Here is a 27,386-nt window from a genome sequence, read left to right as displayed (position 1 = left end):
ACAGTTAGAACTGGACATGGAGCAACAGACAGATTCCAAACAGGAAAAGGAGTATGTCAAGGTTGTATATTGTCACCCTTATTATTTAATTTATATGCAGAGTACATCATGAGAAACCCTGGGCTGGATGAAGCACAAGCTGGAATCAAGATTACCAGGAGAAATATCAATAATCTCAGATATGCAGATGACACCACCCTTATGTCAGAAAGTAAAGAAGAACTAAAGAGTCTCTTGATGAAAATGAAAGAGGAGAGTGAAAAAGTTGGCTTAAAGCTCAACATTCAGAAAACAAAGATCATGGCATTCGGTCCCATCACGTCATGGCAAATAGATGGGGAAACAGTGGAAACAACGGCTGACTTTATTTTTCTGGGCTCCAAGATCACTGCAGATGGTGATTGCAGCCGTGAAATTAAAAGACACTTACACCTTGGGAGAAAAGTTATGACCAACCTAGACAGCATATTAAAAAGCAGAGACATTACATTGCCAATAAAGGTACATCTAGTCAAGGCTATGATTTTTCCAGTAGTCATGTATGGATGTGAGAGTTGGACTATAAAGAAAGCTGAGCACCAAAGAATTGATGCTTTTGAACTGTGGTGTTGGAGAAGACTCTTGAGAGTCCCTTGGACAGCAAGGAGAGCCAACCAGTCCATCCTAAAGGAAATCAGTCCTTCCAATTCATTGGAAGGACTGATGATGAAGCTGAAACTCCAATCCTTTGGCCACCTGATATGAAGAGCTGACTCATTTGAAAAGACCCTGATGCTGGGAAAGATTGAAGGCAGGAGGAGAAGGGGACGAGAGAGGATGAGATGGCTGGATGGTGTCACCGACTCGATGGACATGAGTTTGAGTAAGCTCCAGGAGTTGGTGATGGACAGGGAGGCCTGCCATGCTGCAGTCCATGGGGTCACAAAGAGTCAGACACGACTGAGTGACTAAAGTGAACGGAACTGAAGCTATTAAAAAAAAATCCAAAATGTAGCTTGAATACTTTGTTCATCATACTCTCACATTTTTAAAATATATAAAAAATGTATTTACCTTAAAAAAAAAAAGCCATTTTAGGTGATAAATGTGATCACAGTCTTGCTTATGTGGAAAACAAGGCACAGTTTCCTCATTTAAAGTCAGCAAGCTCTTCTTCTAACTCAGATTATTTGCCGATACTACATGGCATTCAGTCTTCCCAGTGGAAAATTAAATTCTCCGAAATAGTCAATTTCCATAGAAACAACAGCAAACAACGGAATAAAAAGCATCAACTAGCTTTCTTTGTATTTTAGATTGTACATATTCATCATGCCCATATTGCATATATTTATAATTTGTACACACAGATTTTTTACTTTTTAAATCAACACTTTCTAATTGTCACCTGCACAGCCATGAATCACTCCATGAATATATATGCATACGAATACAGTGTGGAAAAGACAGAAATGAAAGTTCATTTTAGAATCATGATACTGACAATTTTAACTCTTTCCTTGCAGTAAAGCCTATTGAACATTAGATGAAGCTATTACCAAGGAAACTTACATAGCAGAGATTAAGTTGTCCTTTAAGGATCCATGTTTTTTTCCTTTTACCAGGCATTAAAAGGGAAAGAGTTAGCTGCTCAGACATGTCCCACTCTTTGCAACTCCATGGACTGTAGGCTCCTCTGTCCATGGATTCTCCAGGCATGAACACTGTTTGGGTAGCCATTCCCTTCTCCAGGGGATTTTCCTGAACAAGGAATCAAAACCAGGTTCCTGGCACTGCAGGCAGATTCTTTAATGTCTCAGCCAAGTCAATTCCAATATAAGCTCATTAATACTGAACTATTTCACTAAATAAATAGTGCCGATGAAGGTATAAGAGAATCAGAATGTCTTGCACCCCTCCCAGCTGTGGTTATTGACCATAATTAAGTCCAGCCACTTCCCTTCTCTACTCACCCAAACAACTTCAATCACAGTATGTGGCAGCTATTAATATCTAGAGAACTTTGACATTCAAACAAAAAAAAATGGACACTATTAAACTCTGTGAAGAAAAAAAAAAAAACAAGAAAAGGACATTCACTATTTCAATACTAAGAATTCTCTCTGCTTTGCTGATATGAAGCTGCCTACATTATAACACAGATAATGTATAACTCAAATGAGTGCCTACAAGGAAGTAAATCAAAGCAGCTAGGAAAACCATTTTTCTCATGTGGTAGTGAGTAGGCCAAAAATGCATTTCTACCTCTAAAGCACCTTGCAACATAATGGAAACCAGGTGAAACTAAGTTTAAAGCTCATATAAAAGTATTCAATAGCTTTCTATTTGCTGAAGAAATTGATATCCTTGACAAGTGACATTTCTGAGATGTAGACGATTGCCAAAGGAAAAAAAATTAAATCCATCACAAAGTCCATTACTGAGAAGTAATAAATGTGTATGTGGATATAAAAGGAAATCAATACCCAGAAAAATTGGAGGAATTATATGGAAATCTAATTTCTTTAAATAAATACATGGCATAATTATAACAGAATAATGAGGGATAATTCAATTTTGAACAAAGCTAATAAAGAGCCCAACCAAGCACTTAGCAGAAGCCTATTCAAATATCACCAAGATCTTATCAAGAACATCTATTTCCAGTGATTGAGAGGAAAGATCGGTCAGTGGCCAGATGAAGCTGGTGGCATTTCTACTTGACTAGAGTAACACTTAGGCTCAAGTCTGTCTTTCCAGGATTTCCTCCGACATTCACCCAGTGCCAGAACAATGACTGAGTATTACATGAACATGTCATAACAGCTGCCTAACCGCAGGCAGGGGAGATCTAAAGCAAAGTGGGCCAGGGGCTGACATCCCTCCCTGCCTCTGACTGCCCCTGCCTCTTGGCACCCCTGGAGAAACCCTCCAAGTTCAACTTGAGTTCACTGCCTCCTCTGAAGTCTCCCCTGCCCCCTGGGACAAACTGGTCACTTATTCTTTGACACCTACCCTATACCTTGAACATAGACAAAATCCTAGAAATTGACTTTATCATACTTAAGGAGGCGATGTAGCGTATGGCAAGGAGCATGGATTTTACGTTCAGAAGGTCTGGGTCAGAATCTCGGCTATGCAGCCTTGCGACCCTCAGTAATGCATCTGACCTCTGAAAGCCTCAGTCTCGTCATCGGTAAAATGGGAACAACTCAAAGGGTTAAACGAGGAACTGCATTTCAGCAGTTTATGATCATTCCTGGCACAAAAGTGCTACTCAGTGGATTTAACTGGGTAGTAAATATGAGTGGGCAGCAGGAATAAGGATGGTCACTGTTTATACGATGCCCCCTCCCTTACAAAACAGATCCATTTCTCCCCTGCAGAGAGAACGTGCGCTTCACTGCTGACCTTCACGCTGAGCAACATGCCAACACGTGGTATTTCTGTTTACAAATGAGTACACCTGCCCAACACTATTTGGCCCATTTGCTCTGAGATCAGCTCCCCACACTTCCTTTCTTCCGCTTAGAGCCCCTGTGGGTGTGAAACTCCATTTCCCTTTCTCATCAGCCTTTAGGCTTTGACTAAGCTTGAGCTTCCTGGGTGCTGCAGTGGGAAAGAATCCACCTGCTGGTGGAGGGAGATACGGGTTCCATCCTCGGGTCGGGAAGATCCCCTGGGGTAGGAGATGGCAACCTACTCCAGCATTCTTGCCTGAAAAATTCCATGAACAGAGGAGCCTAGCGGGCTACAGTCCGTGGGATCCACAAAGATTCGGACACAATGGAACGACTGAGCGCAGCAGCAATCCTGGCTGGCGGGAGGCACCGGTTCAACAAAGTGCCTCTGGATCCTGGGACCAGTCCCCCCATCTCGGCTTTTCACCCCTGCAGGGAAGGCAGACAGTGTCTGGTGCTTGCCAACCTGTTTGCTTCACTTTCCCCTCCTTGTTCTTGTTGCTCTTCCATCTAATTTTAGCCATCCTATTTTAAATGCTCCATATTAAATTTCCTCTATTGATTTATCTGGCGCAAATATTTCTTCCTGGCTGAACCCAGGTTTTGTTTTTTTTTTTCCCTGAATGGATCTGATATTTAGTCTCAGGGGCCCACAAAGCTTAAGTGGAAATAATAAAACATTTACTCAGCCTATTTCACAAGGTCCTTGTGTGGGATCCAGGAAAAAGCTGCCCATGACAGTATTTTGAAACTATCAATCGTTGCACAAATGTAACATTTTGCTCTTAATATTTTCAGTTGCAAAGGACAAGCTTAGCTTCACTGATCTACAGCGGCAATGTTCCAAATGATACTGATGGCTTCCAATGACATCATGCTTGTAATTTGCACAGTTGAATAAAGAGGAGGACGAAGTCCAAGAGATAACTGCATTTGGCATAGCAGGACTCCTATGAGCTCATAAGTCAGAAGACACTGATAGAAACAGTGACAATCATGGTTTTGCGGAAGACAAGGAATTATTTGGAAGACCGCCACCTTAGAGATTTGCTCCAAGTCTTAATTTTGCAGATGAGCAATCTCATTAAACTTCACAAGAATTCAGGCAATGTCAGATTACAGTATCTGCTTATTTGAGAACAACACAAAAACAAAGGCAAAACATAAATGCAGATAGGAAAGATTTGCTTAGGAAGTCCAGTTTTCAAGCAAAGTTTTGAGTTCTGAACTAAGGTGTATTAGTTTAAGCAGCTATCTGAAACACAATAAAATAGTTTAAAAAACGATCATTAAGACATGCTAAATAATGTTTTTTAAACTGCATACTTAGGAAATTTAAATGAAGTCTGTAGTTAATGGTAGTGTACTAATGTCACTGTCCTTGTTTTCGTAATATATTCTGATTCTATAAGATGTCATCACTAAAGGAGCTTGGAACTCTGTACTATTTTTAAAGCTTCTTGCAAAACTAAAACTATTTAATTCAAAATAATTTTCTTTAAGGTTCTTCGTATGCCAAGAGGAATGTATCACACAAGGAAAAAATCCATTAAAATTTGAAGTGCAAAATTTGCAGCCTTAAAGGGATTCTGGATGAAATTAGAAATACAGTTCTTACTCTGCTACACAACAGAGGTACTTATGCGTTTTTTGAATCACTCCACAAACACATACCATCAAGTCATTAAGCATGGTACTTTGTCACATTTTCCTTCTTAGGTCTTTTATCATTCGGGAGACGTCCTACCTTCTTTAATGAACCATCTTTCAGATGGTCATGGGGTTCAAGTAATTTAAACTCCTGTGTTTGAAGTTTACTCACTTCCCCCAGGAACAACCAAGGACAACTAGTTGCCAAATACCCTAACTCACTTCTCAAAATGTCAGACAGACCACGAACCTGTCAGTCAAATGTGAGGTTCTGACCATTTCCCAGTGATATTTACCTCTTGGTTCATATGGAAGGTTTGTTTGAGGACTAGGAAAAGAAAACATCTGGACAAATAGCACCACTCCATTCTCAACCATGAGGATGTTTGGGGACAGGCTCTTAGGGAGGGTCCACCCTGGGTCCAGAGATGCCCACAGTCTCTCGGAAGGATGCTTAGAGCCCGGCTCTGATGGGGAACAGTTATGTGATTTCTTACAACCATCCTGACTTTCCTCCAGATGAAAAACCTACAGCGTCCTTTTCTTTGTACAATGAAACCCTTCAACCTCAGAGACATTACTTTCAAAGAAACAAACGTACTCGTCAGGAAAACTGTTCTACAGGATATGAAAGTGTCTGTCCTGGGGCTTTATCTCCTTCCAAATTGTTGCTTTCCCACACAGCACAGCTTGGGCAAGAAGCAGGGAGAGTGAGAAGCCAGCAGTTTCCCTCTCATCCCCTTCCTCAGATGCAGAGCTGCAGAGGGTTCACCACATCCAGCATCATTGCTGCCGTCTGGCCAGAAACTTTCTTACCTCAAGTCCTCTATGTTTAACATCTGTGATTAGCTCAGGTGTATTTGGTACAGTGCTTGGCACGCAAGATGCCTTTTGCTTCCTGAAAACTAGGCAGTCACAGGTAGACCGGTTATTCAGAAGTGCCGGGGCCCTGTCTCCGCTTTCTCCCCTCTGATGAGCAATCCTGATTTTAGTGGGAGATCAGGTGCGCCACGAGCTGGCGAGGACTCCCGCCCCGGCCCTCCACCGGGTGCCGGTCAATTCTTGTGCAATTTCCACATCATCCCTGAGAGTCAACGGGATGCACATCAAGAAGGGAACCCGCCACGGCTTCAGAGACCCCCTACTGCTCCGGCAGCATCACATGGCCAGCGTGGGGATTCCAGGGAGTGGGCCTTGATGGGGGGGCATGTTTGTGGGAAGGGAAACGGGGGAGGTAACTTTGCTCTGTCTAGCTTTAAACACACTTTGTTTCCACTGGGATTGCCTTTGCCTTGTCGAACACAGAAACACAGATATAATGTGTATACACATGCACCATGTGTGGATCAATATAGAAAAAAAGTTAAAAGTCTTGACAGTAAAATTGAGCATGTGATCTCTTCTCACCTGTCCCCACCTCCCCAACCCTAACCACTGAAGCCCTTAGAGGTAGTTTCAGCGGCTCTCATCTGTACCACTTCTCCTTGCTTCACTGCAGGCTCATCTACATTAGAAGCCTCCCATTTTTTATGCCAGTCCCTAGGACTTCCCTGGTGGTTCAGACGGTAAAGCGTCTGCCTACAATGTGGGAGATCAGGGTTCGATCCCTGGGTCAGGAAGATCCCCTGGAGAAGGAAATGGCAACCCACTTCAGTATTCTTGCCTAGAAAATCCCATGGATGAAGAAGCCTGGTGGGCTACAGTCCACAGGGTCACAAAGACTGAGCGACTTCTCTTTCTTTCTTTGGAAACCTGAGCGATCATGATCACAGTTTTGACGAAGTCCAAACCAGAAGTGCCTTCTCTGTTCCACCAGATGGCAGTCCCGCATCAGGGAAAAGGGGGTGGGGGTGGTTGTATTTTGGATACAGAAGTATGCGATTCTGGTATTTTCTGTGATGGGAAATACCAACAAGTATACACGTTGGTTCAGCACAAAACAAAGTGTAGGTGTTTTGTACAAACTCATCACAATTATTCGGTAAAAATACAAAAGCAAACCATGCGAATTCCCCAAATTAAAAATATTTTGATGACTAACCTAAACTTTTGGTACATGACACAAGGTTGAAAACAAAACCCACAAAACATAGACTATGTTCAAGTATGCGGTTACAGTCACTATCTGGATTTGGTTAGTATCCTAAATATACCTCTGCTTCATAGCTACAAACTGCTTTAACTTTTTCATTTGGAAAGTGTTATGACGACATATTGCATGGTGCTATGTTAGAACGCCGGCACACATATGAGCAAGCAGCAAGGAATTGTCTTTCTGTGGTGATAAAGGGATTCTTTAAAAATCTAGTTTTACCCAGCCACATGGGTGTATGAAACCTTTCCATCTGTCTCTTACAGCAACCTTTACCAAGGACCAGACAAGACAGTCCTCATCCATTCCTGGGAAATCCAGTCCAGAATCTAACACATCTCCTGTGCCAGTAGCCTGGCTCTGCTCCAAGACCGTGTCACTCTCTGGCAGTAAGTGATGCTAATGAAATAGCATCTACTTCAGAATGCCTGATGTGATGACCATGACGGGCTAAAGGGCCAGCTCCACAGATAAGAATGGGCAGGCTCACGCTTGTAGCCTTTTACCTGCAGAAACTGAATGTGGCACTGGACCCAACAGGCTCCCTGGGTGTGTTGCTTTCACGATGTGTTAAGCTGACTGGATCCGGGTGGTCTGGCATTACCCTGTTTATCAAGATAGCATTTTTCAAGATGCTGTGGATACCAGCTAAATTAATGTTTAGCCTCAGCTTCCAATTGGGTATTTTTGAAGCAAACTATTATCCATTTCTGTGCATGACTCTTCTGGATCTTCATCTACTCTTAGCTTGAAGTCAGTTGTAAAACCCTATGACAGATGGTTCAAAATCTTTTCTGTGGATCGATGTTAACATATCATGCTTATCTTTAGTCATTTTCTTACTTCCTGAAGAGATTATTTAATTGTTTCCTATTTCTTTTGGTCCCACCAGCAGCTTTCCAGTATGAAAGAAGCTTGTGTTTCTTTTTTGTAGCCATTTGCCACCATTTTTCACATGTCCAGAGACACTTTTCCCTTGATCTTATGCCTCTTATCATGGATTACTTATTTATTTTGTTTATCAGTGGTAGGTAATATGAGTTTGTACTTTTGTTTCCTAATATATATTTATTTTGTAGGATCCAAGTGTAGACATATTTAGAGAAGGAAAATTGTTTGGAAAAAGTATTTTTATATTTCTCCCAGAACTTTGAGTCAGGCATATTTCTCTGTTTAGGTTATTAACAACCAAAATGTTAATTTCTACAGATACTTGTTATTTGCATCATTGCACAAGTGAATTAAAGGTAATTAATTTAACACAAAGTCTATGAGCAATGGGAAAAGTACTCTACCAATATGTTTTTGAGGACAACACACACTTTTGTGCACCATTACAGCACATGGTTCAAGTTGCCCTGCACATACAGAAAGGCATAAAAATGGAGCTTATCAAAGCCTACATTTACGACAATTGAATTACATCATATCACAAAAGCAAATTTCACATACTAAAGATTCAATCTTAACAAAAGAAAATGTAGGTCTGCTAGGCTCTTTTGAAAGATTATCTATAATCAAGTAGCTAAATGGGTCACAATGTAACATTTTATATATTTTTCCTAACCCAAAGGCCCTGTAGAAAACTGACCTAATTAAGGCTCTGTAGAGAGCTTTTAATTTTTCCACTACTGTGAGTTTTACTTAGTTATGAAATGAAGCTTAATGATTTCTTTTTGATTATTTCCTATACAAATCTTCAATAAAATCAAAGTAGATGAATAGCTTTAGAAACAAAGGCGATACCCAACAGACTCCAGCCTTTCATTGTGAGGCGCCATTATAATCGGCAGTATCATTTTCCTTAGGTTTGTTTACTTTCCATTACTCATAACTGCTTATTTTAATTGGACCAAGCTAGCTTCCTTTAGACTCCCCTCCAGAGTGATGTTGGCAGAAATGATTGGCAGTTCCTTCTCCCACACGGTGCCATCCTGAAATTGCAAATGTCAGTTAACAGGCTTCTTTCTCTCTCCAATGTTTAAGAGTGGGAGTCTGCATTTAGAAGAAAGTAGTCTGGGTGCACATATTTCTGAATAAATGCATGTGAATCTATGCATTCAAATTCTGGAATCAAGGGTTTAAACGAAGCCAGAAAGGTCAACCACTCCATCCATGCCCTGTGTTCCCATCTGTCATCTATTTGTCAGCCACTCCAGGCAGGAGAAACTATAGCCTATTTTCAACAATCATTACATGTAACCCCTTCTCAGTTATTTGTAGTAGCGGCTTAAGAAGAGCAGCACTGACTTAATTTTGCAAAGCAATTTTTGTTTGTACCAGGACTTTTTGCACTAAGGTTCTTATTAGATTTTATGGCCAGGAATAAAGTGGCAATTCTTAGTCCCTCACCTCCTTATTTTTTGTATCCAATTAAAATTGAGGGACTATTCGCAGTGAAATGGCCAATAAGTGGGGAGAATGTGATAAGCAGAAGCTATCAAGGTAACAGAGAGTCTGTGTTTGGCCCAACATCTGAACCTGAGTTCGCCATGTACTAAATAAGCATGTGTGGGACTCAGTCATGCTGGAGAGACACAGCACAAGCCCACCCTGATTCCCAAATTCTTACCTATCACACCACTAAAAAAAAAAAAAAGTTAAACTAAATCTATCATTAAATAAATGCTATATGAATAAAATGTTTTTATAATAAATCAGCTAGATGTTCCTTTTAAGGAAAAGAAAGAAAAAAAGAAAAAAAATTATTTTGGCTGCCAGGGTGCCTCAGTTCAAAACGAACTGAGGTTAACAGAAGAGGAAGCTCCCCAAGTTGAGGTCATAATTAGCGGTGTCTCAAGGAGAGGCATCTGTGACCAGGGTGGATAAGCAGCAAGGAGACGCGCAGAAAGGAGCCTTGCTATCTTTGCCGTCATGTATGACATCAGGCAGAAGCCTTGATCAGTGGCTGTTATTTTATTTGAAACGGTTCCCACTTCACGGCAGCAACTGATCTGAGTGCTTTATACACGCTAAGTCGTTTAATCTCGGGCCCGAGGATGAGGATGAGGCTTAGGGGCTTCCTGCCGCCGTCCGGAGGACACGTGCGCAGAGGACCGCGGGCGCGGCCTTACCCTCGCCGCGGCTTCCTGAAAGCAGGCACGGTCTGCCCGCACACCCGTGGCCGTCTCCAGGGGCCTGCGGCGGCCGGGCCCATAATCGGCCTGTGAGGTGCAGGGTCGGCCTCACGGTGCCCCTGGAGCGGGGTACCGTCCCCTCAGGTCACACACATGCAGAGAGGCACGAACGCCCCGCCCTGTCCTCACTCTTTTCTGCTCCCATTGCTCTTCCCTCACTCCCTTCCCCATCCCATGTCAGGAGCCACTAGAAATTGCAGACTGGAACTTAAATGGATGAAGGCAGGCAAAAAAAAACAAAACCCACAAAACATTTTTTCTTCCCTCTGAGCAATTAGCTTGTGAGAGGCATGAATAAGGGTTTGTGGGATTTATCTCATTTAATCCTCATAAGAAAGGTTCTTATTCCTGCTTTACAGGCAAGGCCGTGTTAGTCATGAGCCTTTCTTTCCCATCCCCTAGACCTCCCTGTCTCCTGCCCAATTACTCTCTTAAAAAACTGAAATGTCTCCTGCCTACAAAAAAAAAAAAAAAAAAAAAAGTGCTCCTTTCCAGAACTCCTCTTCCCAAAACCTTACAAGATGAGGGTATATTTATAGAGCAGGATTTTGCTTAGGGGCGGGAATATATTTGTTGAATCCTGAACAGGTTTCCCGCTAGAAATGTGTTTACTGCTATGATAAATACACGTGTTGATAAAATGTTGCTGTCGTAACTTTCACTTGGGTGAAAAATGTTTCAAAACAACATATTTGGGGAGCCAATTGGGATACATTCCCAGGATGCCTATTGTATTTCACATCTTCAGAAACATTTCTGAGAAACAAATGTGTCCTAGAAGCGTGACCTTTTTTCTGAACAGAATAATCATTGGAAAAGAAAATAGCAATAAACATAAAAAGGCCACATTCCACTGCATGTCCTGTCTCCATAATCCTTTTCCTGCAATAAAAAGCATCCTAAAACCTGCTACAAAATAACCACAAAATTGGGGGAAATTAATTCCATCTGAGGTTGTTACAGCTAAATTCACCTATTCCAGGATGGGGTCCTGAGAATACTGACACCAAGGAAGTTCAATCAAAACTTCAGTGATTTTACAGAACCCCTCCCCCCCACCCCACAAGAAAAAGGAAATGTGGCAAAGCAGGAGATTCAACATTGGTCTGCCTAAAAAGGGCATTAAAATACACAGAGACAGATTATTAGAATTCTGAATCCAGTTCTCATCCTGTTCCCTACCCTTCTTCTCTTCCTCTTTTACGACCTATGACTCAGCAGATGATAATACAAGGTGTCACAGGGACACCTCACGTATTCAGGAATACCTTATTTCATACAAGGTCATTTTCCGGAAAAGTTAAAATTTAAAAATAGGTTTCACAGACTTAAACAAAAACCTGAAATGTATTAGACATCATTCAGTTCTCTTTAGAGAGAATCCATCACATACAGTTTTACAAACTTACCTGGCATTTAGGTGTCAAGGTGCCACTTTGTCTTCCCTTCGTATCTATTTGAGTTCACATGTGGACAGCTCACCATCCAACCCTTTAGGTTCCTAAGCCCTCTTAGGCTTCCCATCTTTACGTCTTGCTGCTTCTTTAATAAACCAAACTCTTACATCACACTTCTGGTCTTAGCTGTCCAAGACACTGGTTAGATACTGTCTAACCCAGCAGGACCCCACAGAGCCTTCCCAGGACAGACTCCTCGCCCATAACTCCTGGTTTAGCTTCTCTATCAAGTAAACAGATAAGTATCTGGTGCACACTTCTGAATAGTTTTACAAATGTGAAGACCCCCACCAAACATAATAACTTAATTTCTTGACCATGAGCATGTAGCCTCCATACCTGTTAGAGCCTGAGGACTGATGATGTTAACCCCTGTGACCCCACTCTGTTACCTCACCATCAACCAACCATCAACTGGGCATGAGCGGATCATATATATCCTGCAACCCCTTCCCCCACCTGACCTTTAAAATGCTTCCTGGAAGACCAGCTGGGAATCCAGGTATTTGGAGCACTAGCTGTCTGTTCTCCTTGCTGGGTGCCTGCAATAAATGCCACACTTTCTTCACTACAACCCAGTGTCAGTAGACTGGCTTTATTGTGCATGGGAGAGTGGACCCAAGTTTGGCTCTATAACAACATTGCCTTCCATGAGAAATCTTCCCTGACCCTCTGAATCTGGGCTCCAGGTTATTCATGAGTTCTCACAAGCACCATGGACTTTCCAAGAAACAACTGACCACACAGTCCTTATAACTGCCTGTTTACTCCTCTGAACATCTCACTGAACACCAAGCAGACCAGGAAAGGATTAATTTCTATCTTACACGCTTTCAAACCTCCAGAGTTAGTATACTGCCCAATGCATGGGTATTCAACAAATGCTTGTTGAATGAATGAACACACCAGTGAAAGTAGCAACCTCATTATGCACTAATATTGGTTTCTATCAAGGTTTGTGAACTGGACAGGTCGGTATTGGTTTAGCTGATATGTCCTAATTCAGGAAGTTAGGAGTGTTTAGGATGACATCAACTGTGTGAGCACAAGTCTTAACTCTGCCACATATGACCTGGGAAACTTTGGGAAAATTGGTCCATTTCTTCAAACCTCAATTTCCTTCTCTGTTAAATGAGAAGTCATACTGAACCCACAACTTGCTACTGTGGAAAGAATGAGACAATTTATGCAAATTTTAATAAGCTACGAATAGCTACTTATGTCTTGCCTGTAATTACAATTAATAACTAATATAAGGCCATCTTTGCCTACATTATCCTGAGTTGCCTTAGTTTTATTCTAATATTTTAAATGTCTTGGCTTTTCCCATTAGAGTAACTGACAGAATAACTTCTCTCAGAATTGATTACTTGTATGGTAATTCATTACTGGCGCTTTTGTTCTTTTTTTTTAATCACATGCCCCAGCTATTTCTTTTTATGCTGAGCATCTTCAATTCCAAATTTGCATCCTGAATTCCACACTTTCTTAAAAAATAAGAAATTGCATAATTGCCTATAATTGCATGAGATTCCTGCGTACCTCAAATTAAGAGCCTTATCATTACCTCGAGTCTGCATTGAAAATGATCTGCCACGTTTCCAGAAACCTGCTCCGGTGTCCACTTCCCAAAAGTCCCTTGATAGCTTCACAAGTCCTTCCTGTGTTCAGGTTCAAAACCTCAGAAGCACTTCCGGTGCCGCTGAGGACACATCCAGCTGCCAGACTTTCAGTTTCAGCCCTCTCCGTGACGGCCTTACTACTAAACTGCCCGGGGAGTCACCACACCCTCCTGACCCACCTCAGTGGACTTTCACAACTCTAATTTCTCCCACAAAGCGAAGTGGAACACTTTCCATTTCTTGGTACAGCTCTCCTCACAGGAACCCTCGGCTTATAAACAGAAGTGAGCCCAAGCAGAGCTGTTAAGACTTTCCAGGCCCTCGGAAGGCCACACTCCACTCACAAGCACTCAGGATGCCATGCAGTCTGACCCACGGTGCCTGTGAAACAACCTCTTCTCTTTCAAGTTCCATTTATTTTTTTCTGTGCTTCAACCTGCCGCTTGCCTGCCAGTCAGATGCTGAGGGGATTTGGGATCCCTCCGCTACATATGTTATCTGGCGAAGCACACCAAGAGCACACCATCTCCAACTCCTTTTGCTGTTAAATTCCTCTTCATGGCCCTGGAAACTACATGATATGAATCATCTGTTTCCTTGCTCCTTATCTGTCTCTTCTTGTTAGAATGTAAGTTCCCTGAGCACAGGGACTGTGTTTCATTCATTGTTGTATTCTCAGAACTCGGACTCAGTGTAGGTACTCAACACTTTCTGGATGAATGGATGCACATGGCTATTATCACATGAGGCATTAAAATACAATAGCTGCTGTATTTAAATCCCTTTAAATATATGACCAATCTCTTTATTTTTTGAGTTGTTGTTCAGTCGCTCAGTTGTGTCCCACTCTTTGCAACCTTATGGGCTGCAGCACGCCAGGCTTCCCTGTCCTTCACCATCTCCCAGAGCTTGCTAAAACTCATGTCCGTTGAATCAGTGATGCCATCCAACCATCTCATCCTCTGTCATCCCTTTCTCCTCCTGCCTTCTATCTTCCCCAGCATCGGGATCTTTTCCAATGAGTCGGCTCTTTGCATCAGGTGGCCAAAGTACTGGAGCTTCATCTTCAGCATCAGTCCTTCCAAGGCATATTCAGGGTCAATTTCCTTTAGGATGGACTGGTTGGATCTCCTTGCAGTCCAAGGGACTCTCAAGAGTCTTCTGCAACGCCACAGTTCAAAAGTATAGATTCTTCAAAACTCAGCCTGCTTTACATCTACACATGACCACTGGAAGAACCATAGCTTTGATTATATGGACCTTTATACAGACCATTTTTGAGTTAAATCTTTTTAAATGAATCATTTATTTAAATCTTTAATTCCAATGATTTAAATAAATGTTTAGAATGTAATCTACATTTGAACATAGTCACATGTCTTATTTATATCCTTCAATACTCAGCATGGTCTTAGCACATTACAGATGTTCAATAAATGGTGAATTCAATCAAATCATACACAGACCTTGGTTATTTGATTTTTATGACTGCTCACTTTACAATCCCTTAAGGAAAAATATTTTCCACACTCCGCTTATTCTGTTTTTGAAGTCACCAAAATCTGACATGTGGAGACTGAAACAGTTCACTAATTAAAGTAAAAGTTTACACAGCAAAAGTATAAGTTAAATATTTAAGATAATTTATTACACTCTACTCATGGCCGTGTTCTTCACTTGATCAATGTAAAAGAACATTCACTCGGCATCCGTGGACTAAGAGAAAGCAATGTGCTGTCCCATCCGCACCACACCGGTCACCTCTCTATATGCAGAGAAATGGTAAGATGACCTCCGACAGGAGCAATTAGCTTTCCAGTGCCTAATGAGGAAGTCGTACAAAAATGTTTGCTGAATGAAGTCCCCTGTGTAAAAGCAATGAGTCAAGCATATGAAGCTGGGCATCTCTGCCTCCAGGAAAGACCCATCTCCCCACGAGGCCCCCACCCCACACCCGTCCTCAGGAGTCACAGCACGTGGGCTCCAGCACTAGGCCTACGTCTCATCTCAACTTCTCTGAACTCAGTTTTCTCTTATTAGCAACTGACAAGTTGGTGAAATTTGGTAAGTACTTTTCTAGTTAGAAAAAAATGAGACCCAAAGAATAATGTTACATTATAGTTTCAAAATGGTGTGAATAAATTTCACTCCTTTTCTAAAGATGTTTCATAATTTTATGAAGACAGGGTTATTTGTAATTCAAAATAATTTTAATGAAATACTCATATTATATTCATATATATCATATATTCATCAACCAGAAAATGAATTAATAGCTGCTCCCTTTGAGGGCCTTTTTTTAAAAAAGCCACTTGGCATTCTATGTGACTAGATTCTTAGAATTCAGCGTATCAACTTCATTGCCTCACTTACTCTAATGGTAAAATTAATACTTTCATATTATACATATTTCTTTCAACATCTTCAACCCTAATTTAAACTATTTGAATTATAATCTACACAAGGTTATTATGGCATTTTGCAAACTTGAATTTATTTATTTTATAGAGGAGAAATTTCTTTGCATATTTTTAAAAATTCTGAGCCATTTACATAAATTTGATGTGTTCAATGTCATAGAAATAAACCAATGTCTTCTGAATTTTCATTATAATAGTCTTCAAATACATGCTCACTAATTCTGAGAAACTAAGGTGAATAATGACCAAAACAAAATTCTTTTTGAAAAAAAGGAGGGCAAGTCTGAGTAACAGGAAGAGCAAAACATGAGTCTTCCCTGTCGTTTACAAACAGCCCATCTGAATAACAGGTTCTCTTAGAATAAAATTACTTATTCCATCTAGATTGCTGGGGGCTATGGCGTTAGCAATTTTGAATCAAGCAAAATATATACATATAAAGTTTCCAATTGTTCTATCAACATTTTAGTTCCTCTTTTTGTTTTCCTGGCACACATTCTAGATTGCAGATGCTAATGAGAGGCAAAAAGGCAAGAGATAACAACGTATAGAGTGATTAGAAGAGGGTCTACACGCTCCCAACCTTAGAACTGAGACAGAGGCATGCATCACCAAAGTTACAATATCAGTGATTCTGGCAACCACTTATCAGACAGTGAGTGCTGCTGTTCCCTTAATGTATTCCTTCCAGAGTGCCTGTCTTACTGGCCAAAGAATCAATAAGAGCCCTGGGATAAAAATGAGAATGAAGTCTCAGAATCCAATTACTGAGGTTTGTGTATAAAACAGCAGAAAACAAAATATGCAGATTTCTTTTTCTCATTCTATTAGGATGATAAAGACAGTAGTTGTCTGTTCACAATGAAGACAGCCAGAGTAATTCAAACTGCTGAATGCACAAAGAAATGCCATGCCATATTTTTAATGAATGAGCTTCAGTTAATTTCAATAGGAAGTCATTAAAAATTTAAGGCATTTTCTCAAGGGTGAATTCTCAGCTTCCCCCAACCAGACTGAGAATGCATACAGTTTAGAAATTACTTCTTACCTGATGGATAGCTATACTTCTAAATTTCTTTAATAAAATCTATTTCAAATATTGTTATCAGAACTTCATTTCCTAAACACGGTAAGAAAAAAACACTGTTTTATGATATTTGTTTTCATAAAATTTAGAACTTAATTTTGAATATTTAATACTTTCAAAAACAATAAACTGAGATTATACCAGATCAAAATTCATATCAATATATTTCAAATGTATTATGAACCTCTATGTTAGAGTACTTAATGTAGATTGAAATGTCTTTTATAAGTTTAATTATGCCATATATCAAGTGAATTTGTTTTACAAACAAAGGCTTGCAATCAGAATAGGAACAAAAAATCGACATTTGTGCTTTGTAGATGTTTTATTTGAATAAATGCTTTTTAAGTTTTGACAGTGAATACAGATCTTTCTTCTTCATCTTCTCTAAGCTAAAGGAGATTTACACACAGTCACTAAGAAATAAACTGAAATAAAGGCATACATAGAGATTCAGTGCAGGCTCAGTTCTTGACCACCACAATAAAGCAAATATCACAATAAAGAAAGCCTTTTTGGAATGTCTGCCTTTTCTTGTCGATTTGGTAAATTTTTACTCATTCTTCTATACAGGCACACCTTAGATGTATCAGTTCAGTTCAGTTCAGTCGCTCAGTCGTGTCTGACTCTTTCCGACTCCATGAATCGCAGCACGCCAGGCCTCCCTGTCCATCACCAGCTCCCGGATTCTACTCTAGCTCATGTCCATCGAGTTGGTGATGCCATCGAGCCATCTCATCCTGTGTCATCCCTTTCTCCTCCTGCCCCCAATCACTCCCAGCATCAGGGTCTTTTCCAATGAGTCAACTCTTCGCATGAGGTGGCCAAAGGATTGGACTTTCTGCTTTAACATCAGTCCTTCAAATGAGCACCCAGGACTGATCTCCTTTAGGATGAACTGGTTGGATCTCCTTGCAGTCCAAGGGACTCTCGAGAGTCTTCTCTAACACCACAGTTCAAAAGCATCAATTCTTCAGCACTCAGCTTTCTTTATAGTCCAACTCTCACATCCATACATGACCACAGGAAAAACCATAGCCTTGACTAGACGGACCTTTGTTGGCAAAGTAATGTCTCTGCTTTTTAATATGCTATCTAGATTGGTCATAACTTTCCTTCAAAGGAGTAAGCATCTTTTAATTTCATGGCTGCAATCACCATCTGCAGTGATTTTGGAGCCCCCCAAAATAAAGTCTGACACTGCTTCCACAGTTTCCTCATCTATTTCCCAAGAAGTGATGGGACCAGATGCCATGATCTTAGTTTTCTGAATGTTAAGCTTTAAGTCAACTTTTTCACTCTCCTCTTTCACTTTCATCAAGAGACTTTTTAGTTCCTCTACACTTTCTGCCATAAGGGTGGTGTCATCTGCATATCTGAGGTTATTGATATTTCTCCTGGCAATCTTGATTCCAGCTTGTGCTTCCTCCAGCCAGCGTTTCTCATGATGTACTCTGCATATAAGTTAAATAAGCAGGGTGACAATATACAGCCTTGATGTACTCCTTTTCCTATTTGGAACCAGTCTGTTGGTCCATGTCCAGTTCTAACTGTTGCTTCCTGACCTGCATACAGGTTTCTCAAGAGGCAGGTCAGGTGGTCTGGTATTCCCAGCTCTTTCAGAATTTTCCACAGTTTATTGTGATCCACACAGTCAAAGGTTTTGGCATAGTCAATAAAGCAGAAATGGATGTTTTACTGGAACTCTCTTGCTTTTACGATGATCCAGCAGATGTTGGCAATTTGATTTCTGGTTCTTCTGCCTTTTCTAAAACCAGCTTGAACATCTGGAAGTTCACGGTTCACGTATTGCTGAAGTCTGGCTTACAGAATTTTGAGCATTACTTTACTAGCATGTGAGATGAGTGCAATTGTGCAGTAGTTTGAGCATTCTTTGGGATTACCTTTCTTTGGGATTGGAATGAAAACTGACCTTTTCCAGTCCTGTGGACACTGCTGAGTTTTCCAAATTTGCTGGCATATTGAGTGCAACATTTTCACAGCATCATCTTTCAGGATTTGAAATAGCTCAACTGGAATTCCATCACTTCCACTAGCTTTGTTCATAGTGATGCTTTCTAAAGCCCACTTGACTTCACATTCCAGGATGTCTGGCTCGAGGTGAGTGATCACACCATTGTGATTATCTGGGTCGTGAAGATCTTTTTTGTATAGTTTTTCTGTGTGTTCTTGCCCCCTCTTCTTAATATCTTCTGCTTCTGTGAGGTCCATACCATTTCTGTTCTTTATCGAACCCATCTTTGCATAAAATATTCCCTTGGTATCTCTAATTTCCTTGAGGAGATCTCTAGTCTTCCCGTTCTATTGTTTTCCTCTATTTCTTTGCATTGATCGCTGAGGAAGGCTTTCTCATCTCTCCTTGCCATTCTTTTATATATATATATATATATATATATATATATTTTTTTTTTTTTTTTTTTTTTTTTTTTTTGGACAGAAAATAGAATTTATTGGTGAGCATGTTGAAGGAGGGGACAGCGCTGATGCTCTCATGAGTGCAGGGCCCTCCATTTGTCCAGAAGACCACGATTAGGGATATATTAGACCCCACAGCCAACTGGGATGAGCAGCTTTTCTGCCACTATGTTTTCAAATTCCTGCGCATTAAACTGAGTAAATCCCCAGAAGACGTGGATCTCCTTGCGGCCCGGGAACGTGAACTCGGCCTGAGGGAGGGCTTCGATCACACGCCCTTTGTCCTGCAGCTTGGTGCAGACGGGCGTTGTCACTCAGCCAGTGTGGACCCTGGCCACTGTGCCCTGGGACCTTCCAAAGACACTGAGCATATTTGTCTGGAGTCTATCAGCTCCAGCACAAGACAACATCCTGCGGATGCGGGTAACATGGAAGGGTTGGAGCCACACTCGGATGAAACCAACCACTCTCGAATGTGAAAACCATCTTTGCCGCCACTTTTTACCATGTACTTGTTGGCACAGATAGGGGCAGCCTCCAAGGCTTCAGAGGAGAGCTTCTCATGCTCATCTGACACCCTGGGCCACAGGGTGGGAACTCATCCACTTCGGCCTTCTTATGCCCCAAGTCGAAGATGAGGATTTCAGCAACAGGGACACCTCGGCAGAAGCAGGACTTTGGGTAAACTTGTTCTTACAATACCGGTAACATCGGGTGGGGTGGCGGCCCATGGAGACACCCGGATCTCCAGCGACATGCCGAATGGAAAAAGCACACCTTAGCGATACCATGGGCTTCGTTCCTCACTGCTGCAATAAGTGAATATTGCAATAATGTGAATCACAATGAATTTCTGGTTTCCCAGTGCATATAAAACTTAGGCTTACACTATGCTGTTATCTATTAAGTGTGCATTATGTCTGAAAGACAATGTGCAAACCCAGATGTTAAAGTATTTTATTGCTAAAACATGCTAACCATCATCTGAGCCTTCATCAAGTTGCGATCTTGTTGCTGGTGTAGGGTCTTGCCCTGAGGTTGATGACTGCTGACCAATCAGGGTGGTTGGCTGCTGAAGGGTGGGGCGACTGCAACAATTCCTTAAACTGAGACAGTGATGAAGTTTGTGACATATTTTCCTTTCAAGAATGATTTCTCTGTAGCAAGCAGTGCTATTTGATAGCATTTTACATACAGGAGAAGTTCCTTGAAGTCAATCCTCTCAAACCCTGGTGATGCTTTATCAACTAAATTGATGCAATATTCTAAATCCTTTGCTGTCATTTCAGCAATCTTTACAGCATTTCCACCAGGAATCATTTTCTGTTCTCATCCATAAGAAGCAACTCCTCCAATGTTAAAATTTTACCATGAAATTGCAGCAATTCAGTCAAAACCTCAGACTCCACTTCTAACTCTAGTTTTTTTCTGTCATTTCCATGACACCTGCAGCAACTTCCTCCACAAAGCTTGGAACTTTCAGTCATCCATGAGGACTGAAATCAATCTTACGTCTCTGTTGATATTTGGACCTCTTCCTATGAGTCACAAATGTTTTTTAATGGCATCTAGAATGGTGAATCCTTTCCAGAATGTTTTCAATTGATTTTACCCAAATATATTAGAGGAATCATTGTCTAAGGTAGCCATAGCCTTAAACATGCATTATTTAATAAAATCTGAAAGTCAAAATGACTCTTTGATCCATGGGCTATAGAATAGATGTTGTGTTTCCAAGCATGAAAACTTTCCTCTCATCCATCTCCATCGGAGCTCTTTGGGGACCAGGTACATTGTCAATGAGCAGCAATATTTTGAAAGGAATCTTTTTTCCTGGGCAGTAGGTCTCAGCAGTGGCCTTAAAATATTCAGTAATACACATTGTAAACAGATGTGTTGTCATGAAGACTTGTTACATTAACAGAGTTCAGGCAGAGTAGACTCAGCATAGTTCTCAAGGGTCCCAGATTTCTCAGAATTGGTGAGTGAATGCTGGCTTCAACTTAAAATATCAGCTGCATTAGCCCCTAACAAGAGAGTCAGCCTGTTCTTTGAAGCTTTGAAGCTAGGCAGTGTCTTCTCTTCTCCCTCCATGAAGGTCCTGGATGGCATCTTCTTCCAATATAAGACTGCTTCATCTAAACTGATAATCTGTCATTTAGGGTTGCTACCTCCATTTATGATCTTAGCTAGATCTCCTAGGTGACTTGCTGTTTCACCTTACACTTCTGTGTTATGGAGATGGCTTCCTTCCTTGAGCTTGGGAAACCGACTTCTGCTAGCTTCAGACTTTTCTTTCGCAGCTTCCTCAGTTCTCTTAGACTTCATAGAATTAAAAAGAGTTTGCTGTGGATTAGGCTTAAGGGAATGTTGTAGCTGATTTGATCTTCTGTCCAGACCACTAAACCTTTCTCCATGTCGGCAATAAGGTAGTTTGCTTTCTTATCCTTTGTGTGTTCACCAGGGTTGCACTTTTAATTTCCTTTAAGACTTTTCCTTTACGTTCAAAACTTGGCTAACTGCTTGGCCCAAGAGGCCTTGCTCTTGGCCAGTCTTGGCTTATGACACGTCTTCCTCATGAAGCTGAATCATCTCTAGCTTTTGATTTAAAGTGCTTCTTGCTTTCAACTGAACACTTGTAGGGTAATTAATTGTCCTAATTCAATATTGTTGTATCCCAAGGACAGGGAGCAAGGCAGGAAATAGTAGAGGAGTCAGAACACACATGTTTATCATTTAAATTCACCATCTTACATGGGCACAGTTCGTTATGCCCCAAAACAATTACCATCGTAATAACAAGAATCACTGGTCACAGATCACCATAACCAATAATAAAAATGTTGGAAATATGAGAATTACCAATATGAAACAAAGATGCAAACTGAGACGATGCTATTGGAAAACCGGTGCTGACAGACTTGCTAAATGAGGGGTTGTGAAGATTTCTTCAACATGTAAAAAACACATTATTTAAAAAATGCAATAAAACAGGCTTTGTCTGTATTGTAGAATAAATTCAGCTTTATCTCTAGAAAAAGCAGTTTTAGTTTGAGACAGAGATTCTGAAATACACCAAGCATGATATTTTAATACAGACTCTCTTGTCCAAGGTTACATGTGCTACGTCTCAGGACAGGCTGCCCCCAAATATGCCAAAGTGGCATATTGATTATTTTGAAGTAAGATTACTGGAGATCCAGCTGGAACAAAGAGAACATTCTGGCCCTCCTTTGTCTCCATGAGAGCAGGAACAAACTTCCCATGGGAAGGTGCCCTACCTTTGGCAGTGGACGGAGGGCATCCTTATTGACAGAGAGAGGGGATTCAAGGTCCGGAAAGCTGTCTAAGCAAACTGTGTTACCTCTTCATTTATCTGCTACCCCAAGCAAAACCTCTTAGTTTCATCACATATTCACAAATACTTGATTCTTAGTCTAAAAGGGTATATCAACAACCTGATGCAATCACTTCCTAGCTCCCTTACCTATAGGGCCTCGACATTTATACAAATTAAATTTGGTTTTCTCCCGTTAATCCATCTATGTCAATCTGATTATTAGATTAGCCAAAAGACCTCAGAAGGGTAGAGGAACACCCCTCTCTCAAAACATATACAAGCTTCACAGTAGAACGGCTGTATCTACTAATACTTTACAATTTCATTTCCTTTTCTTTATTGTCAAAACCTAGAAAATAACCTTTAATGTATAAAATGTAACAGCCATGATTTTTATCATACATGTGCACAGTACACATTTTTAAGTTTAATATTTTTTAATTGAAAGAATTGCAGATTTTTTCAACAAAAAGTTTTGTTACATTATTATTTTCAAGGGAAAGATTATGCATAACTTTGCCCCTGGAATCTTTTAAATTGCAACTTCCCAAAGTGTAGCTAAATCAGTATTGTAATGTTATTTATTCTAATTCATAAAACTTAAAAAGATGGGCCAACATATTGATTATTTCTACATCAGGGATGTGAAGATACTAAAACAAGTAATTTATGCTTCTGGAAACATACAATTAAGGAGCTAAAAATAAATAACCTTTAAAAAAGCACTTTTATTTTAAAGAAAGCCTAGAGTTTCAGAGAACATAGACTATCAGAGAGAATGTAATTCATGCAGCATTGGGAAATACGACCATGTGTAGTCAGAATGTCCCTGAGAAACCTAAAGAAGAGAGGGCTGATGCAATTTATGTTGGGAACCATGGATTATAAACCAGTGCCTTACGAGTGAATTATTGTTCCTTAATCAGATTTCATCAAGTTGATCTCTCCATCAGTGGTTGATTTATGTATTTATGACTCACAGTACCATATATTTGCATCATGAATAAACTATAACTTTTTTCTATAGAGAATTTTCTATTGATATATCTCTTTTGGAGATTGTTCAAGTAGGAGTAGTGGTTGTAGCTAGTATAGTATAGTTGTAGCTAGCGAAGTATCTAAAGAGAAATTGGACAAGAAATAATAAAAAATATTTTTAAAATGACTACTGATCAGGATCCTTTCATGGACTTGTTAACAATAGTCTGTAAGGGGAGTGGTTCATTAAAACAATCAAGAAAACATAAGTCAAGTTAAGTATATAATTATGTTCAAAATAGCTTCTTCTAAGAAGGCTTAGAAATTGCATTAAAGTGAAATAATGTTATTTTTGTTCACTAGGTGATAAATTGTCTATACAATCTATAATTCCAGATCTAGAAATAATGCAGTGCCAAAAATCCATGCATTTCTGTATGTAGAGTTATTGCGTGTATGAACTGGTATAGACTCTGTGAAACAGTGCTCAATATGTGTATACTCCTGTGAAAGGTTCACACTACAGAGGAAGCAGCTAGTACAGTAACCCCAGGAAAAGGTTCAACCAAAAACTCATTTAAGAAAACATAAAAAACTGAAAATAAATAATCTGAGCATTCAGTAGAATAAGCTAAAAAAAAGAAAGAATACAAGAAATGTACGGAGTAGAAATAATTGAGGGAAAAAGGAATTAAATGAACTGGAACCTGAGAATGAAAACACAACTGATATGGTCAATAAAAGTAATTTCTTGTATTTGGAAGTAGAGCCCAAAATATGTCTGACAAAATTAAACAAAAACAACATAATAGCTCATACAATATAAAGATGTAAAACACATATGTCTCTATATAAACTTTTTATTTTTAAATATATATTATCATTAAAATATTCACTATATTTGAAAACATAAGTGAAACAATTTGTTTCTATAAATTTCTTAATATTTAGGAATACACAAGTTACCATAATTGAACAAAGAATAAAAATAGGTTTCTCATCCAGAAGCATTTTGCAAAGATTATTTTTCTAAAATTTCATCTAATAGGTAACTGGTACACACATTGTCCATAATATAGAAAAAAATCCAAAATTATCCAATTTTATGAAACTTCTATAACTTGATCTTAGGATGATATAAGGCATCTCATATGAAGAAAATTATAAGCTTGTCAAACTTATAAATAAAGATGAATTTAAAAGGACAAGAACCTTGCAGGGATTGATAATGATAACACAGTGTGATCTGTGCAGCATAATTAACCCAACATTCTGCTGCAGCTATATATTTAAAATATTTATATATCATAGACAAGAAAGTTGTTTTCAATAATGCTCCAAATTTAGAAAATCTACCAATCTTATTTCATCACATAAATGATATGATCAAAGTTAACAGATGAAGAAAATATATTTGATAAACCTTAATGCCTATTCATGAATGAAAGCATCATAAAAAAACTAGAGAGTAGAAAGTTACTTCCTTAGTCTATGAAAGATAGTTCTCCCTCTTCCTCAAGAAGACAAATCTAAAGTAAAGATCATCTCTGACTGGTGTAACTTTACTAGCATTCAGTAAGAATCAACGCGTGAGTGGCATCCTACAATGTTACAGCTCAGTTATCGTATTTTTTATCTCTTTTTTTCCTAACTGAATCTTGATTTTCTCTAAAACTCTGACCTGTTTTAACTTTTATTTGCTCTAGAACTTTATTCAATAAAAGTGAAAGGTATTTTGCAGGCAAGCCTTTGCAAGAACATTAAACATTGATTATAAGAATTATATGAGAGAACAATTGTACACATAAATTTTATAAAGCTCAATTTCTGCTCATACCTAAAAATATTATTTTAAAAAAGGAATAGAGACTAAGGAAAAAGAACATTTCCCCCAAAACAAGCAAATGTCATTAAATAATCCTTAGTAATCAATCCTCAGATGCATTTCTATTAAAACCAGAAATAAGATATGCATACTTGCTATCACTTCTAATAATATCTCATTAACATTTAAAATGTACATCCCCAACATCCAGTAATTCTTGCAGCAGAAAGAAATCCTTTAATAGGTAGGTACATGAAAATGTTTCTTTGTAATAGGGAACATAAAAAGCAATATAAAAGTTCACCAATATGACACAAAAGAATAAAATAAGTAGTCCATTTTTTTGAATCATTAAAACACAACAGTTAAAAGCAGATTTCTCTCTTAAACATGTGTGTATCAAAAAGTTCATCTGAGTGTCATAATATTAATAAAGTAAAACAACCTAAATAACTACATACAGGAGTGTTTTATGGAAACATAAAAAGTTAGGCTCAAGTTTAAATTATGACAGAATTTAGTGAGTTATCTGAAATCTAAGATCTGTGTCCCTCTCCTGGAAATCACAGACTGCAAAGTGAGATTCACAAAGGATTAAATGTGATATTACAAGTAAACCACTTATCAGAGTTTCTGACACTCTGATAAGATTTCAGAAAAGGACAGGTGCTATTATTATTGTTACTATAATTCCTATTTTATTCGTTATATCTGTAGTCAAATTATTTGATAATTTTATTTGGATTTCAATTATCAATGATCATATAGTAATATCATTTAATTTCATAATATTGCATTTAAAATATATGCAAATATGTTTATAATTTATTCATTGTTTCTTGTTTAGGTGAAAGGTTAGAACGCATTCGTATCTTTTTTACTTCTGTTTACTTTTCAAATAGTTACTTATCGGTCCTACTTATTAAACAACACATTGATTCATCAGTTTTGGGGTCACATCTATTACTTGTTATATGTTTACTCATACTTGGGTTTATGATGTGGTGGATTTACTTTGGCTGCAGCTTAGGCTTCATCTGTATAATACCAATTTAATTATTGTGCCATAGTAGGTTTTAGCACTGAGATTAAGTTGCTTATTATTACTCTTTTTTTTTTTTTAAACAAACACAGATGTATTTCTCACTTGTTTGCTTTTCCATATAAACTCCAGGATTACTTTTATAAGCTCTTAAAAAATGAATCCAAAAAAAAAAAAACCAGAGGAAAGGAAAGATGACAAAAAAGTAGAGAGAAGGTTAAAGAGAAAAAGGAGGGGAAAATGGGAAAGAGGGCAAAGATAAAAATGCTGCACCAATATGCAGGGTTCAGCTTCCCAGGAGGTGCAGTGGTAAAGAATACATCTGCCAGTGCAGGAGACTTGGGACACACAGACTTGATCCCCGGGTCGGGAAGATCCCCTGGAGAAGGAAATGGCAACCCCCTCCAGAATTCTTGCCTGGAGAAGTCTGTGGATAGAGAGTCCTGGTTGGGACTGTAGCCTATGGGGTCGCGAAGAGTCAGACACAACTGAGCGACTAAGCACGCACAAAAACACAGGGTGGTTTGGAGAACAGTGACAGTCATCAAATACTCGGTTTAACCAGCAAGGGACATGGTACATCTCTCTATGATATTTAAATATATTTGCATGTTTTAGCTTAAAGTAGATTTTAAATATGGTGCTATGGTTTAAATCATTGGATGAATGGTGAGAGTAAAAATCTGTCATTCTTTAAATACCACTTGATATATTGCACATCACTCATATGTGGAATCTAAAATATGACACAAATGAACTTATCTTTGCAACAGAAACAGACTCACAGGCACAGAAAACACACTTGTGTTTGCCAATGGGGAGAGGAGTGGATGAGAGCTCGATTGGGAGTCTGAGATTAG

General features: G+C 39.3%; 1 protein-coding gene and 1 pseudogene across 1 annotated transcript in view; both read right to left on the bottom strand.

Annotated features, from left to right (window-relative positions):
• Positions 1–27,386, bottom strand: part of ADGRB3 (adhesion G protein-coupled receptor B3) — an 844,067-nt gene that overhangs the window by 671,102 nt on the left and 145,579 nt on the right. The gene's annotated exons all lie outside the window — the stretch shown is intronic.
• On the bottom strand, positions 19,416–20,072 carry LOC136150656 (large ribosomal subunit protein uL16-like; annotated as a pseudogene).

This window comes from Muntiacus reevesi, chromosome 19 (assembly GCF_963930625.1).
Source record: "Muntiacus reevesi chromosome 19, mMunRee1.1, whole genome shotgun sequence".
Taxonomy (NCBI): Eukaryota; Metazoa; Chordata; class Mammalia; order Artiodactyla; family Cervidae; genus Muntiacus; species Muntiacus reevesi.
The sequence above is the reverse complement of the archived record's forward strand: the minus strand, read 5'-3'. Positions and strand labels throughout refer to the sequence as shown.